This window comes from Herpailurus yagouaroundi, unplaced genomic scaffold (genome assembly GCF_014898765.1).
Source record: "Herpailurus yagouaroundi ecotype Mexico unplaced genomic scaffold, PumYag 160, whole genome shotgun sequence".
In the NCBI taxonomy this organism is placed as follows: Eukaryota; Metazoa; Chordata; class Mammalia; order Carnivora; family Felidae; genus Herpailurus; species Herpailurus yagouaroundi.
This window is the reverse complement of record NW_024412401.1, coordinates 34,539,418-34,553,266: the sequence shown is the minus strand read 5'-3', so window position 1 is coordinate 34,553,266 and position 13,849 is coordinate 34,539,418.

Sequence of the window (13,849 nt, the reverse complement as noted above, 5' to 3'; positions counted from 1 at the left end):
TTCTTGCTTTCTCTCTCAAAATAAATAAACTTCAAAAAAATGTGAAAACTTCTCTCACAAGTCAAAAATTAGCATAAACGGAGTTTCCAACAAAGCAAAAACATACATGACGAAATAATAATACTCTAAAGTATTAAGACTTAATAAATAGCCCTTAGAAAACATTTTGTTTGGGGCCGAGATATGCACGAGCAATTCATTAAAGAAGAAATACAGATAGAAAAGGAGCAGCCTCATGAATTATGAAAGAAATGCAAATTAAAATGATGTAAAATTTTGCCTACCAAATTGGTGGCGGTGGTGGTATTTATTTTAGTGATAAATGGAGTTGGCTATTAAATACAGTCATTTCCTTGAACTTCTATAGGGAATGTACCCTGGTACAACCTTTGTCCAAAAAATTGGCAACATGTATTAAAAACTTGAAAAATAGGCATGCATAATTTTTACTTCAGTAATTCCCAGTCTGAGAATTCTGTATATATATATATATATATATATATATATATATATATGACTTAGAGGCAAATATTTATGCACAAAAATATCATGGCATTTTAATATTAAAAATTAGCAACAACTTACATGACTAAAAATCCTGGAATTGGTTATGGAATTCATGGTATATTTATAGTATTAAATACTATGAAGCCATTAAATATTATATTTACAAAGAGTTTTAATAACATGAAAAATCATTATGGCATAATGTTCAGTGGAAAACAGTATAGGAAATGTGCTTACAGGGGGCACCTGGCTTGCCCCCTCGCTCAGTGGAGCGCAGGACTCTTGATCTCAGGATTGTGAGTTTGAGCCCCACGCTGGGTGTAGAGATTACTTAAAAATCAAAAATCAAAAAATAGCACCAACAAAGTGCTTATAGTATGCTCTCCATTGCCTAATATGCATATGCAGTACGCATAGAAAGAAATAGTATGCCAATCTTTGTTAATAATGATTTTCCCTAAGACATGGAACACTGGGAGATTTTTATCTCTTGTCCAAATTTCCCCTTTATTTCTGACTTTTTTTTTCTACTGAAACATGCAGAGAATTTTTATTTGTCACATATACTTATGTTTACTTGCAGAACAGAGTCACAGATAGACGTGCAGTCCAGGTATTAGTAGGGTTCAAGGATCAGCGGCAGTGGAACATACTGTCCCAGGACAATGGCTAGAGTTTCTGACTTACTTTCAATGAGAATATATTACTTTTATATTCACAAGTGTACTTTCATATTCATCAGAAGTAATCTTAAATTCATGAAAAGTAATTGATTTAAAGCCCCCCCATTAATGCATGTGTCATTTTTCCGTTTGCCCTAATTAGTCTGGGGTATGCATCGGCATGTGTAAGTTGAAAGATCTTGCCTCCATATGGTTTTGTTTAAATATTTCTTTAGGAATCTTTAGAGAAGAATTCACATCAAGGTGATCCTTAGGTTAATAGAAAAATGGAAACTGTTACCAAGAGGAAATACCAATAAATGTTGAGCTACCTTTGTACACAGGAGAAAAATATTTGCTGAGGATCAAATTAAAGGATTTAACAGATTAATTGTTGAGACTATCAGTGTATTTTTACAGAATACTCTTGTGCTTTATGCTCTAGAGGAAACCTAAGAGACTGACACAATATTGCAAAGTTGCCTGCCAGGTTACATCAGAATTACCTTCTTATGCTTCCTTAACAACCAACATAGCGACAACAATACTCTTTTTTTTTAAGGGATTACACCGAATTACTCATGATTCCCTCCTAATTCTGACCTTAAGGCAGTGACAGCAACTTCAGACCTTCATTTTTCCCCTTCATTATCTTACAAACCAGCCATCCCAGGTAACCTGGGCCCAACATGTAGACTTGGATGGAACCTGAGTGAAATGGGCTGTTTTGAAAATAATGAAAAGCTGCAAACGTGTTGTCAGGGCTGCACGTCCACATGCTCCTAGCCACGGAAAGCAGCAGGCAAAGCCACTTAAAATATGCGCTCTTCAGGTGGAACGATTCTGGGCTGTTACGTTTTGTGAACAAAGCCATGCTACTTGAAAGAAACCCACACAGAGCTCGGCTGGGTGTCTGTAAGAGTTACAGTACTAACTACCGAGAGATGCGGATCACACCCACCGCTCACAGAAAACATTTTCTGGTGCGTTCCCTCCACCCTCATAAGTCCCGACCTGTCTAATTACACACCTGATCCTCACCCTTCTGAATCATTGAGATTCCTTCTTTCATTATGCCCACTGGATCTTTGACTTCCCCAGCAGAGTGCTCAAGCTAGTTTATGCTTCTGTAAGTTAAAGTGTGTCCGATCAGCAAAGGTAATAAAGAGTGTGAACTGACAAACTAGAAAAACCTGAAAGAATGGATTCGCGTGAAGACCACAAAAAAGAAGCAAAAACTACATACGTGTGTTTCTCAATTCTACCACATTCTTCAAAAGAGCTGTTGTTGAGACTCTATGAAGTATATAATCAAAGGGGAAATATTTCCAAACTCTTTTCTGCACACCTTACAGTTTGTATGCTGCTTTGTAATTTAGCATGTATTTTGTCCTGCATTGTCTCAAAAGAAGTTATGTGGATGCCTTATGTTAACCAATGGCTGAATAAATGTTTGCGTCCCTCCCTCTTCTCAGCCCCTCCCCAACCCTTCTCAGCTAATTCTGCAAAGGTCTCTCTTGAACCCAAGAAAACTGAGTTACCGAGAAACAATGCCTACAAGATCCAGGAACTACCAGCCAACTCCTGAAGTCCAAGGCTAGGCTTGAGTACTCAGCCACAGCACTTTCGAGACAACAAACCTTAGCTAGAATATGGCTGGCATTTTCAACCCCAAATAAGCTTTGTAACCATGGTAGTTTATTATTATAGCCTATGTTTCTGGCGTTTGGAAAAGAAAATGTTCCTAATCACAAAGCAGCCTTGGTTTTTGTGAGAGTCCCACCAAATAACTCTAGGCTATGTTTAAAGGGCAGCCCAAAATGTTCCATAAGTCATAATTGCCACATTGAGAAGACCTCATGATGAATGGCTTTCAGTTTTCAGAATGCCCATGTTGTCATCTCGAGGCCTTTGCCCAAGTCCTTCCCTTTACCTGTGTCACTGTTCTCTACTCCCAGTTCTCACCTAACCCCACCGTGGTAGTCACCATCCCCCACACTTTTTTCTACCATTTGTTCTTGAGTTCTGAGATGCTGGTGACTTCGTTCTAAACCCCCTGCCTCTCTCGCAAGGTCAAGTTCATAGGAACAGGGAGAGTGAGTTATGCCCTTTCTCATTTCAGTATTCCTTCCAGTCAACAATGCCAATGAGTAGAACAGACAAACCAACGTGGATATCCAATATAGAATGAATATACTCTGTATGAGTGTGTGTGTGTGTGTGTGTGTGACAGAGTGTGTGCATGTGTGTGTGCATGCGCACGCACGATACTAAGATTCAGAGGAGAAGCAACAGGTCAGATATATTCAGAAGCTCTCTTAAATACACACACACACACACACACACACACCATAAGCCTTTTCATTCCTATTAACATAGTTCATGACGTTGGTCTTAAGCCACTGCCCAGCTTGCTACACTTAAATCTTGGGTAAACCCCAAAATGCAGAAATGGAACCAGAAGCCTATAACCTTAGTGTCTCAAGAATAGGCTTATACTTTAATAGGATTTTTGCAGCCTAGTTCCTCACCTTGGCACATGCTATTTCACTTCCATCATTACCAGGCATTTGTTTTTCAGTTTTCTTAGTGGCTTTGGGGCACCTGGGTGGCTCGGTCAGTTAAGTGTCCAACTTCAGCTCAGGTCATGATCTCACAGTTCGTGGGTTCAAGCCCTACATCGGGCTCTGTGCTGACAGCTCAGAGCCTGGAGCCTGCTTCGGATTCTGTGTCTCCCTCTCTCTCTGCCCCTCCCCTGCTCAATGCTCTCTCTCTCTCTCTCTCTCTCTCTCTCTCAAAAATGAATAAATGTTAAAAATTTTTTTTTAATTTACTTAGTGGCTTTAACCTTACAAATACAGTTACGTTCTATGTGTGATCTATGAAAACTCATTTTATTTTACTTCTTAACAACCTAAATCGCTCCTCGGAAAGGTTGTTTCTTTGCAAATATGCCAGAATAGAACTGAGAGGGAAAACTGTGCACGTCTATTCCGCACAAAAGAAGTAAAAGTTCTTCTGTTAAAAGTGTGCTTACTAATAAGGAAAAATTAGACACAGACTGAATATCAGATGAATATTTGGAATTATTGTTGATTTCATTGGTTGGGATAATGGTATTGTCGTTAATATTTTAAGGCTTGGTATAATAGATATTCAGACTGAAGTATTTACTAGTGAAACTAAATGGATGCTTGTATATGCTTTTAAATGCTCCAGGAAAAAAAAAAAGTGGGGGTCAGGCAGGTGCAGCTAAAGCAAAAACAGCAGCAGAATGTTGATAGCAGCTGAAGCTGGGCAGGGGATACTTGGGGTTGATCATACTGTCCTCTACCTTGGGATGTGGGTGAAATTTTCCGCAACCAAACAATATGTTTACATCACACTTACTGGCTATTCGCTGAAAACCCTTGTGTTTGATATACATCCATGAGCCTTAGAGGAAAGGTAGTGCCACTCAATCCACAAATAGGCAAATGCATGGTATCTGGGAAACCCGTGGTCTGAGGTTATAGAACAATAAGGGAAGTCCCTTCTTAAAAAGAAAGTGTAGGGGTGCCTTGGTGGCTCAGTCAGTTAAGTGTCTGACTCTTGATACCGGCTCGGGTTGTGATCTTGTGATTGTGGATCGGGTCCCGCATCTGTCTCTCCACTGAGTGTGGAGCCTTGCTTGGAATTCTGTGTCTCCCTCTCTCTCTGCCCTTCCCTGACTTATGCACATGCATACCCATGATCTCTCTCTCGGTCTCTCTCTCAGTTTCTCTCTCTCTCTCTTTGAAAACTAAATAAAACTTAAAAAAAAAAAAAGAAAAGAAAACGTAGCTGACTTGCTCTCATAGTCACTTTTTGTATTATGAAAGATCCCTGAACTTAATAGCTTCCTCCTCTGGGCTCCAGGGCACTTTGTTCACATATCTTTTAAGGCAGTTTTCTCTTTATGTCATGGCTAGTTTATGTGTCTGAATCTCCGTAATGGCAAGATTTCTTTCTTATTTATGGATACAGTCATGAAAAGCACAGGCTCTGGAATTCAACCACCCACATTCAAATCCTGGCTCCTTGCCTTACGGGCCACATCATCTGGACAAGGTGCTTGTCCAAGAGCCTCCCTTTCCTCATCTGCATTATGGAAGCAATAACAGGACCTACTTTGATCGCTGTTGTCGTGAGGATGACAAACACAAAGAAGTAGGCACTCGCACAGTTTACTGAACCAGTCAGTTTTTCTCAGTTGAGTACATTTCCTTGTGAGTCCCATTACTACACTAGCCATCCGTGGGATTGTAGCCCAGGCTGTTTTCTTTTCTAAGCCCATCTTCTCCCTAGGCAACTGGACTAGACTGGAGGAAATGTTACAATACCAAAAACGATTCCTTCACGGGAAATACAGGCAACATTAGCTACAGTGCAACATTGCCGATACTCTAGACAGGTAAATGAAACATTCTGTGGATCTTATGGATTTGATGCCTTGATGGCCCCAAATCTCTTCCATTGAAGAAGGAACAACATTGAGATAACTATACGGTCAAGCTCTAGAACTGGAATTGAAGAGCACTCTTATCCTTGGCCCATTGTTATGGCTTGCTCTCAAGTTGCTAAGACAATCAATCCTATACCCTACCACCCAGTGCCTCTGCTACCAACACAGCACAAAGTCTCCTCCACTTAGGTCTACTGGCTTGGTGTTCAGCCTTCTGACCCAGGTATTAGAAAAAGGCCTTGAGGGACACCTGGGTGGCTCGGTCGGTTAAGCATCCGACTTCAGCTCAGGTCATGATCTCACGGTCCATGAATTCGAGCCCCGCGTCGGGCTCTGTGCTGACAGTTCAGAGCCTGGAGCCCGTTTCAGATTCTGTGTCTCCCTCTCTCTCTGCCCCTCCCCTGTTCATGCTCTGTCTCAAAAATAAATAAACGTTAAAAAAATTTTTTTAAAAAAAGAAAAAGAAAAAGGCCTTGAGGATTAATGAAGTCTTGGCTGGAGTCACCTGACCACATCCCTAGCTATGATGGTGTCTAGGGAGCAGTTAAAATTAGACTTTAACATAAACCACAATATTCAAAGAGTTAAGATATTTAATATATTTTATTCATCCAAAATATATTTTTATAAATTATTTTAAGTTTATTTATTTATTTAGAGAGAGAGAGCACAAGCATGGAGGGGCAGAGAAAAGGAGAGACGTAATTCCAAGCAGGCTCTGCACCATCAGCACTGAGCCTGATGCGGGGCTCAAACTCAAGACCAAGAGTCGGACGCTTAACCAACTGTGCCACCCAAGTGCCCCTACCAAAAATGTATTTTTAACGTCTCTAAGATGAAAATGCATCTTACAAATGGCATGGTGTAATATAACTGGCAGTTTAATCGTGTATCTTACCATTGTGGTATCTTAGATTTAATAAGAAGCAATCAAATGGCATCTTCAGTGCCTGGCCCTGTATGGATATATTTAACATAAGGAAACTTAGAGTCTTAGGTGAATTGCTGGCCCAAGTCTCTGGAGGTGCTTTCTGGGTCTGTGAAAAGCCTTCTGAGTCTCTTTGTCCTCCCAACCCTGCTGTTGTTAATAAAAAATAAACAGCAAGATAAAGGAAAAACAAATGAGTTCTTTGAAACCCTGAACTTCAATTTGAAAAAGGCTCTTTCCTAAGCTCCATTGTTTTTGTTTGTATGAGTCATTGTGGAATGCCTCTCCAGATCCTGACCACCCCCCTCAATTCTGTTGGTTTTTCCTCGTAAGTGAGTGAAGAAAACGGAAAAAAAGGAGTTGGCTAAATCCAACTTCTTTCCCCCTAAAATGCCTCATAACAGAATCATTCCCTTTCACACACGTAAACTACCTTCTCCACCCACCATCAGCCTTGTCATCAAGTTCCCTGGTGAGTCACATAAACACACATTGAAGGGCCTGTCTCTTTGACAGTGGTATCTGAACTACACCCCCACACCCTGACTTTGTCTTCTGATTGCTGATATGATCCCCTTTCCCTTTTCTCCTGGTATGCTGATCTTTCGCTTCATAGTCCTCTCTCCTAGGAAGTATGCTTTTTCCAAATCAGCTTCTGCAGTAACAATCACAACTGGTCACTCCCCTTGATGGCACAGATTTCTGAATCGTTGTTATAACCAGAAGGGGAAAGGGCCTTGGGAAAGTTAAGGTCCTCAGGGGCCAAGGACTCTCTTGATTTTCAGATTTAAAAAATGGAGCTCAAGGGTGAAGGACTCACCCAGAGTGACACCATTAGGAATAACCGTGAGGAACAGAACCTTGGCCATGACCACTAGCCCTTCCCCCAGGGAATGTGTATCTCTTCCCTCAGTTTAGATTATCTCCACTGCAGCCTCAAGGAGAGCAGATAAATGGTAACACTAAGCAGCTATCATCCTCTTTGAAATCTTTCCGGATTATAATAAAAGGGTATGAGAAGGTATTGGACATCACTGTCAAAACCCAGAGAGTGGTGGCTTTATAGGTGTAGCAGTGTGGTTGGGAAATGGAGCTTGAAAGCACACCTGCAAATGACTTTATTTAAGATCAAGAGAAAATCAGTTGTCCGCATCAAAGAGTGGAGGATGTATGGAAAAGGTCAAAGCATATCCCAAGCTATATCCTTGACATCTTCACTCAACCAGGTGATAGGTTCTGTCTTGGACCCTTTAATGCCTTCTCCATTGGGGGCTCTTCCCTGGCTGGATTCATTTATCAAACATCTTTTACCGTGAAATTATAGGACATTGACGTGAGGATGTATTCTCTTCCTCATGCCGTTGAACATGTTGGCTATCCTCCCTCTTAAGCAAAAGCATACACACACAATCCGAAACAGATTCAGTAAAAAAATTTTGTCTCAAATAAAAGTGATAAAACTTAACAGACGTAGTAATGAGAGGTGAGGGTGCCTCTAGATGGCCTCTAGCTATCTGGTTCTTTGCTCTCTGTGACAGTGTGAGTGAGGCCTCTAGCTCCAGACTTTCATGATGTCCTCTCTTAGATGTTTCCTAAATCAGTGGAGGGAGGTACAATCTAAACCTTCCCTTCTTTCATCTCCTCACTCTCCTTTAATTTTTTTTTCCTCCAGAAGTCCCACCTCCTGTCCCCTTTACCAGATACTACCCCCTCCCCAGAAGTTGGCCAGTCTCAAGACTCTTCATATGTATTGTTCATGTCCAGTTTCCAGCTTAGCTGTTTTCTCCTCCATCTTTTAAAGCTGCTGGATATAACAGAAGGGTAGGCTTTTTAGTTTCCAAGTAGAAAGGGAGGGATGTTGATTAAGGACACGATTTCTTTTGCTTTGTTTCTCTCTTTGGGTTGCCCCTGACTACCTGCAAGAGTTAACTCCCTACCAGTAGCACTGACTCAGAAAAAAGATGATAAATCTGGTCTTACTCTAGCCAGCCAACATAAAAGAAGGAATCTAATGTGTGGCATTAAGCACTGACGCCTCCTCTGAAGGTGCACTGGGTCCACCTTCTCTATTTTTGGAAGCACATGAAATCTGGACTTGACTGTGGCACCTGTATATTCTAGATGTGTTTCCTACTAAGCACCTGTTGCTGTAGTAGAACCTCCAGCTCTCTTCTCCTGCGTTCTCAACCATTTCTGGAGGGCCTGAGGCTGTCTTACAGTTTTCCCACATAAGTAACATCTGCCATTCTTTTTCTCTTTGGCTCTGAGACATCTCTGGAATGTACATTGTGAAGTTCTTTCCAGATCTTGTCACCATTTCCCTCCCCACCACTGAGTATTCATGCCCCTACAGTTGACCTGTGTTTATCACACTGACTTGTGATACTCTACTAATGAGGAAAAGTCTCTTTCCCCACACACCCATTGTAGTAACAGTCTAGCATAGTGGTTGCAAATAGCACTGCTCACATTCCCAACATCCTATGAAGATTGTCTGTGAACTCCAGTTTTGAGACCAAGTTCTCCAGCATTGGCCAATGGACCCTTCTCTGAGACCCTGCTCCCAAATCTTTCTCTCTCTACTTCCAGTTACTCCTAACCTGCTTCCATGCCCTCCCCAGTTAGCCAATTAAGTAAAGCCTTGTGTTTTATTGTGAAACCTTCCATTTATGTGGTTTTACATTTTTGAAAGTGATAATATAATCTCCTAGGCATGTCTGCATGTGTTGTGCTCATGTTTTGTCTTTATCTCTTGGGGGAGGAGGTTGGGGGAGAGAAAGAGGAAGGCAACTAGGGAGGGGATGAGGGGAGAGGAGTGCACAGTGTTTTACTCAAGCACCAAACTGTTTTCGCGTGTCAATGCTGGCTGATTAAATACCAATTCAGTGCCAAGGGAAGGCTATGACAAGGTGTTTTTGTCCCAGAATTGTTCATTTAGGCAAGGTGGGAATTGCAGACTGTGTGCCTTTTCTACATCATGCAACACATAGAGCATATTGTAGTAGAGTTCTCAAATTATATCCTGGCATGTGTCCCAATGAGCATTATTGAAAAGAATGACAGTGGGAAAAGTCTAGGGAGTTACAGGTGATTGAGCTACTTACCTGACCATCCAACAGCTTCTAGAAAAATTGACTCACATATGATGAAATCTACCTCTTCTCTGTCCCCAAACACTCCTTGTGTTTGCCATATTATGTGTAGAAAAGCATGGTTTGAGAATTTTTTTTTAATGGGGAAGGGAGGAAGAAAGGAAGAGAGGGAGGGAGGGAAGAGAAAGAGAAGGTGGTCCAATCAAAGAGCTATATACTCCAAATCCTCTACGTGAGTTGTTTTGCTTCTATAACGAAATCGAATTATCAAAACCCAAAAGAGGATTTGGCCTAAACAGACCAAGGAGAAGCTCCATGTCATAAATTTAAGACCTAGGTTCTACTTAATGTCTAAGTGGTCTTACTGTTCATTCATCTGTATGCCTCAGTATAGGTGCCCAGTGACTGTTTGCTTGGTCTCAGAAGAATGGCAGTAGCAATCCCATGGATTTGTGGGGCACTTCAAAGCTTTCAAAACCAGTTTCCATATATAATCTCATTTAATCCTCACAACAACTCCGTGAGGTAGGCAGGCCGGGTCATCGGAGCCCCATTTTATAGATCAGCAGTTCTCAAACTGCTTAGGTTTGGAGCAATCAGAGATCATGATCATGGTACCCTTTGAAGAACATTGTGAACTACTGACATTTAAATTACATGGCAACTAATTATAGATTCTGGGGAAGGCAATGTCCAACTATAGGTCAGGTAGAAGCTATGTGTGGGCTTTGGGAGAGGAGGTGATTAGAGCCAGGACATGGTTAGGTGAGGGTAGAAGCAGAGTGGAGCCTGAGGAAAAAGCTCTACAGAGGTGATCTGAAGGCTTTTAAAAAAGGGATCAAATTCAAGGAGCAAGATAAGTAGACTAAACTAGGCCAAGCAAGAGGCTCAGATTAACAGAAATTACAATGATACAGAGAAAGTGTGAGAAGGTCGGATAGTTGGACCACAAACAGGGCTGGGGTCCGTGAGTTCCTGCTGATTTCATGATCATCAAGTAAGGAACTGAAATTAGCCAAAAATTTGGAACCAAAATGCTGAAGTTCAGTCAGTGTCAGTGATCTTTTACCCTGATGAGATGGTCTGGACCATCCTTGAGGACTTTTCTCTAAGACCTAGGTGTAGCAGAAAATCAGTTTGACCCTTTTCCTGCTTTTACATAAATTGATGATAGAGATCTCTGGTGCAAAGGGCCCACAGAAGAACTCATCCTGCATGGGACTTGGGGAGAGGGGAGGGACGTTAAGACCACCAGTAGGTCAGAGCACATGAACAGTAACCACAATTGGACTTCTCCTTAAGGATTGGTGGACCAGAAAAAAGCCACAGGAATGTTTGGATTCCCCTTAGAAGTTATTGTACAGAAAAATGGCAAGGACAGAGGCTCTTGGGGGTTACTTATCATGAATTAAGTGAGAAAAAGGTTTGCAGCAGTCCACACAGTAGGACAAAAAATGTTCCTATTTTCATCAGTGGTATTACTATTTCTTCAAGGTATAAGGCTCAGAACAGTGGCATTCTCTCTTTCCTGTCCTTTATATACCTAGAGTATATGGAAACTTGACAGATATTTGTTGAGTGGGCACCATGGTTTCTGTCTTACATGTGAAGAAATCATTGCCTTCTGCTACACTGCCACTCTTGAAAATTCCTCATGTTGGGGTGCCTGGGTGGCTCAGCTGGTTGAGCGTCTGGCTTTGGCTCAGATCATGATCTCACAGTTTGTGGGTTCGAGCCCCGCGTCGGGCTCTGTGTTGACAGCTTGGAGCCTGGAGCCTGCTTCGGATTCTGTGTCTCCCTCTCTCTCTGCTCCTCCCCCGCTCATGCTCTGTCGCTCTCTCTCCTTCAAAAATAAATAAAAGCATTAAAAAAAAAAAGAAAAAGAAAATTCCTCATTCTATCACTGATGAATTTCTAGAATTCCCAGCATGCGTCTCTGAATCCAGTGTCTCTGCCTCTAGCCCATAGAGCATTATCATACTAATGGCTTTTCCTCATCATTGTCCCTGTTCAAGAACCCTCAAGACCCCTTCTTGGTTGCTTATTAAACTCAAAGTTCTCTCTTTGAAGGCCCTCCATATTCTGACCCCAGTTTACTTATCCAACCTTAGTTTTCTTTTACATCATCTCAAATCTGCACTGTACAGGGGGATTTAATGTTCAAATATTTAACTTTCATGCAGCTGGTATCTCCATATGTCATAAACTAATACTCTGTTGTCTTTCATGTGCCAAACGTTTTTTAAAATTTATTTTAAAGAGAGAGCGCGCTAGTGGGAAAGGGGGCAGAAGCAGAGAGCGAGAATCCCTTTTTTTAAAAGATTTTTTAATAGTTTATTTTATTTATTTATTTATTTTGGTGGGGGGAGGGGCAGAGAGAGAATCCCAAGCAGACCTCCAGCTGTTAGCACTGAGACTATAATAGGGCTCAAATTCACAAACCATGAGATCATGACCTGAGCCAAAATCAAGAGTCAGAGGCTTAACCAACTGAGCCACCCAGGTACCCTGAGGTAGAATCTTGATGTGGGGCTTGATCCCACGACCCTGGGATTATGACCCGAATTGAAATTAAGAGTCAGAGGCTCAACTGACTGAGCTACCCAGGCGCCCTGCAAAACTATTTTTTATTGTATCTTTACCAGCATTGATATTTTTTTTCAGAGCTAAGAAAAGTTTTCAATGAGCAAATAATCATATTAGCTTCTATATTTTCATTAAATGTGTAATAAATAGATGTGAGTCTGAGACAAGAGTAAACACATGAACCACTGCAGGGAAAAATACTTAACATGCTTTATTAGATATGACTTCAGTAGGTTGTATAGGAAACATCACAAGACAATGGAGAAAAATTGATTGACATTCAGTAAATTGACTCTAGAGAAATGTGTGTATATCCTCATCTCTTTCCATAACAACAAATAGTGAAAGAAAGATTAAAATGTACATGGACACAACAGAGAGTATACGTAATATTTTATTTGCTGAGAGATGGGTACATCTTTTATCCTTTATGTTGTTAAAAAGAAAACCATAGGCCCAAAATGGCATCACTTAGATTAAGGTCCCACATCAGTAAACCAAGACTTAATACTTAACCTAACTGCAATTTCAAACCCCCAGAAATGTAACCTTTCACCAGTCAGGAATTTCCTGGTCAGTACCAATAAAGTAATCTATCACGAAGGCCCTCTTTTTTCCCCAAAGGAGGATAAGGTAATCCACCTACTAAAGCCCTTTTGTCCCCAGGTGAACGTTACTTCACCAGTAATAATCCTTCTTTCAATTTATGACTTCCTGGGTCTGCCTTTAAAAACCTCTCACTTTCTGTAGCCCTTTGGATTTCCCCTCTACCTAATAGATCTTAACATTTACTTGGTTGAATTTTGGTTTTTTTTACAGTGTATTTTGATTTTCCTAGGCTTTTATAAGTGTTTTAATTTAAAAAATTTAATGTAAAAACTAGCATTACTTTTTGTTATTAGGAAAAAGATTATACACATAAGGAACCACAAAATGAGAGTATCTTTTCAATCTTATAACCAAGGCAAAACATGTCAAAAGACACAATCAATAGATTTGACTAAAAAAATTTAATTCCTGTACCTGAAAAAAAACATTAATTACTAAAACACTTAAAATACAAAGATCCTCTTACAAATTAAAAATCAAACAGACCTAGTAAAAACAAATTGGCAAATACTAAATAGTTTGTATAAAAAAATAATGTGTTGGGGCGCCTGGGTGGCGCAGTCGGTTAAGCGTCCGACTTCAGCCAGGTCACGATCTCGCGGTCCGTGAGTTCGAGCCCCGCGTCAGGCTCTGGGCTGATGGCTGAGAGCCTGGAGCCTGTTTCCGATTCTGTGTCTCCCTCTCTCTCTGCCCCTCCCCCATTCATGCTCTGTCTCTCTCTGTCCCAAAAATAAATAAACGTTGAAAAAAAAATAATAATAATAATGTGTTCAACCACATTAGTAAGGAAATGCAAATTAAAAGTATAATAAGTTCATGGACGGCTGGTGTGTGCAAAGTGGTGTAAGCACACCAGACTAAAGTTTGACATTGCACATTAAAGTCACTAAAAATAGTTATATTTCTAAGAAATCACTCTAAGAGAAATAAGAGTGTCGGCAGTGATTTATTAGACACTCATCACAGGGTTGTTTTACGATTG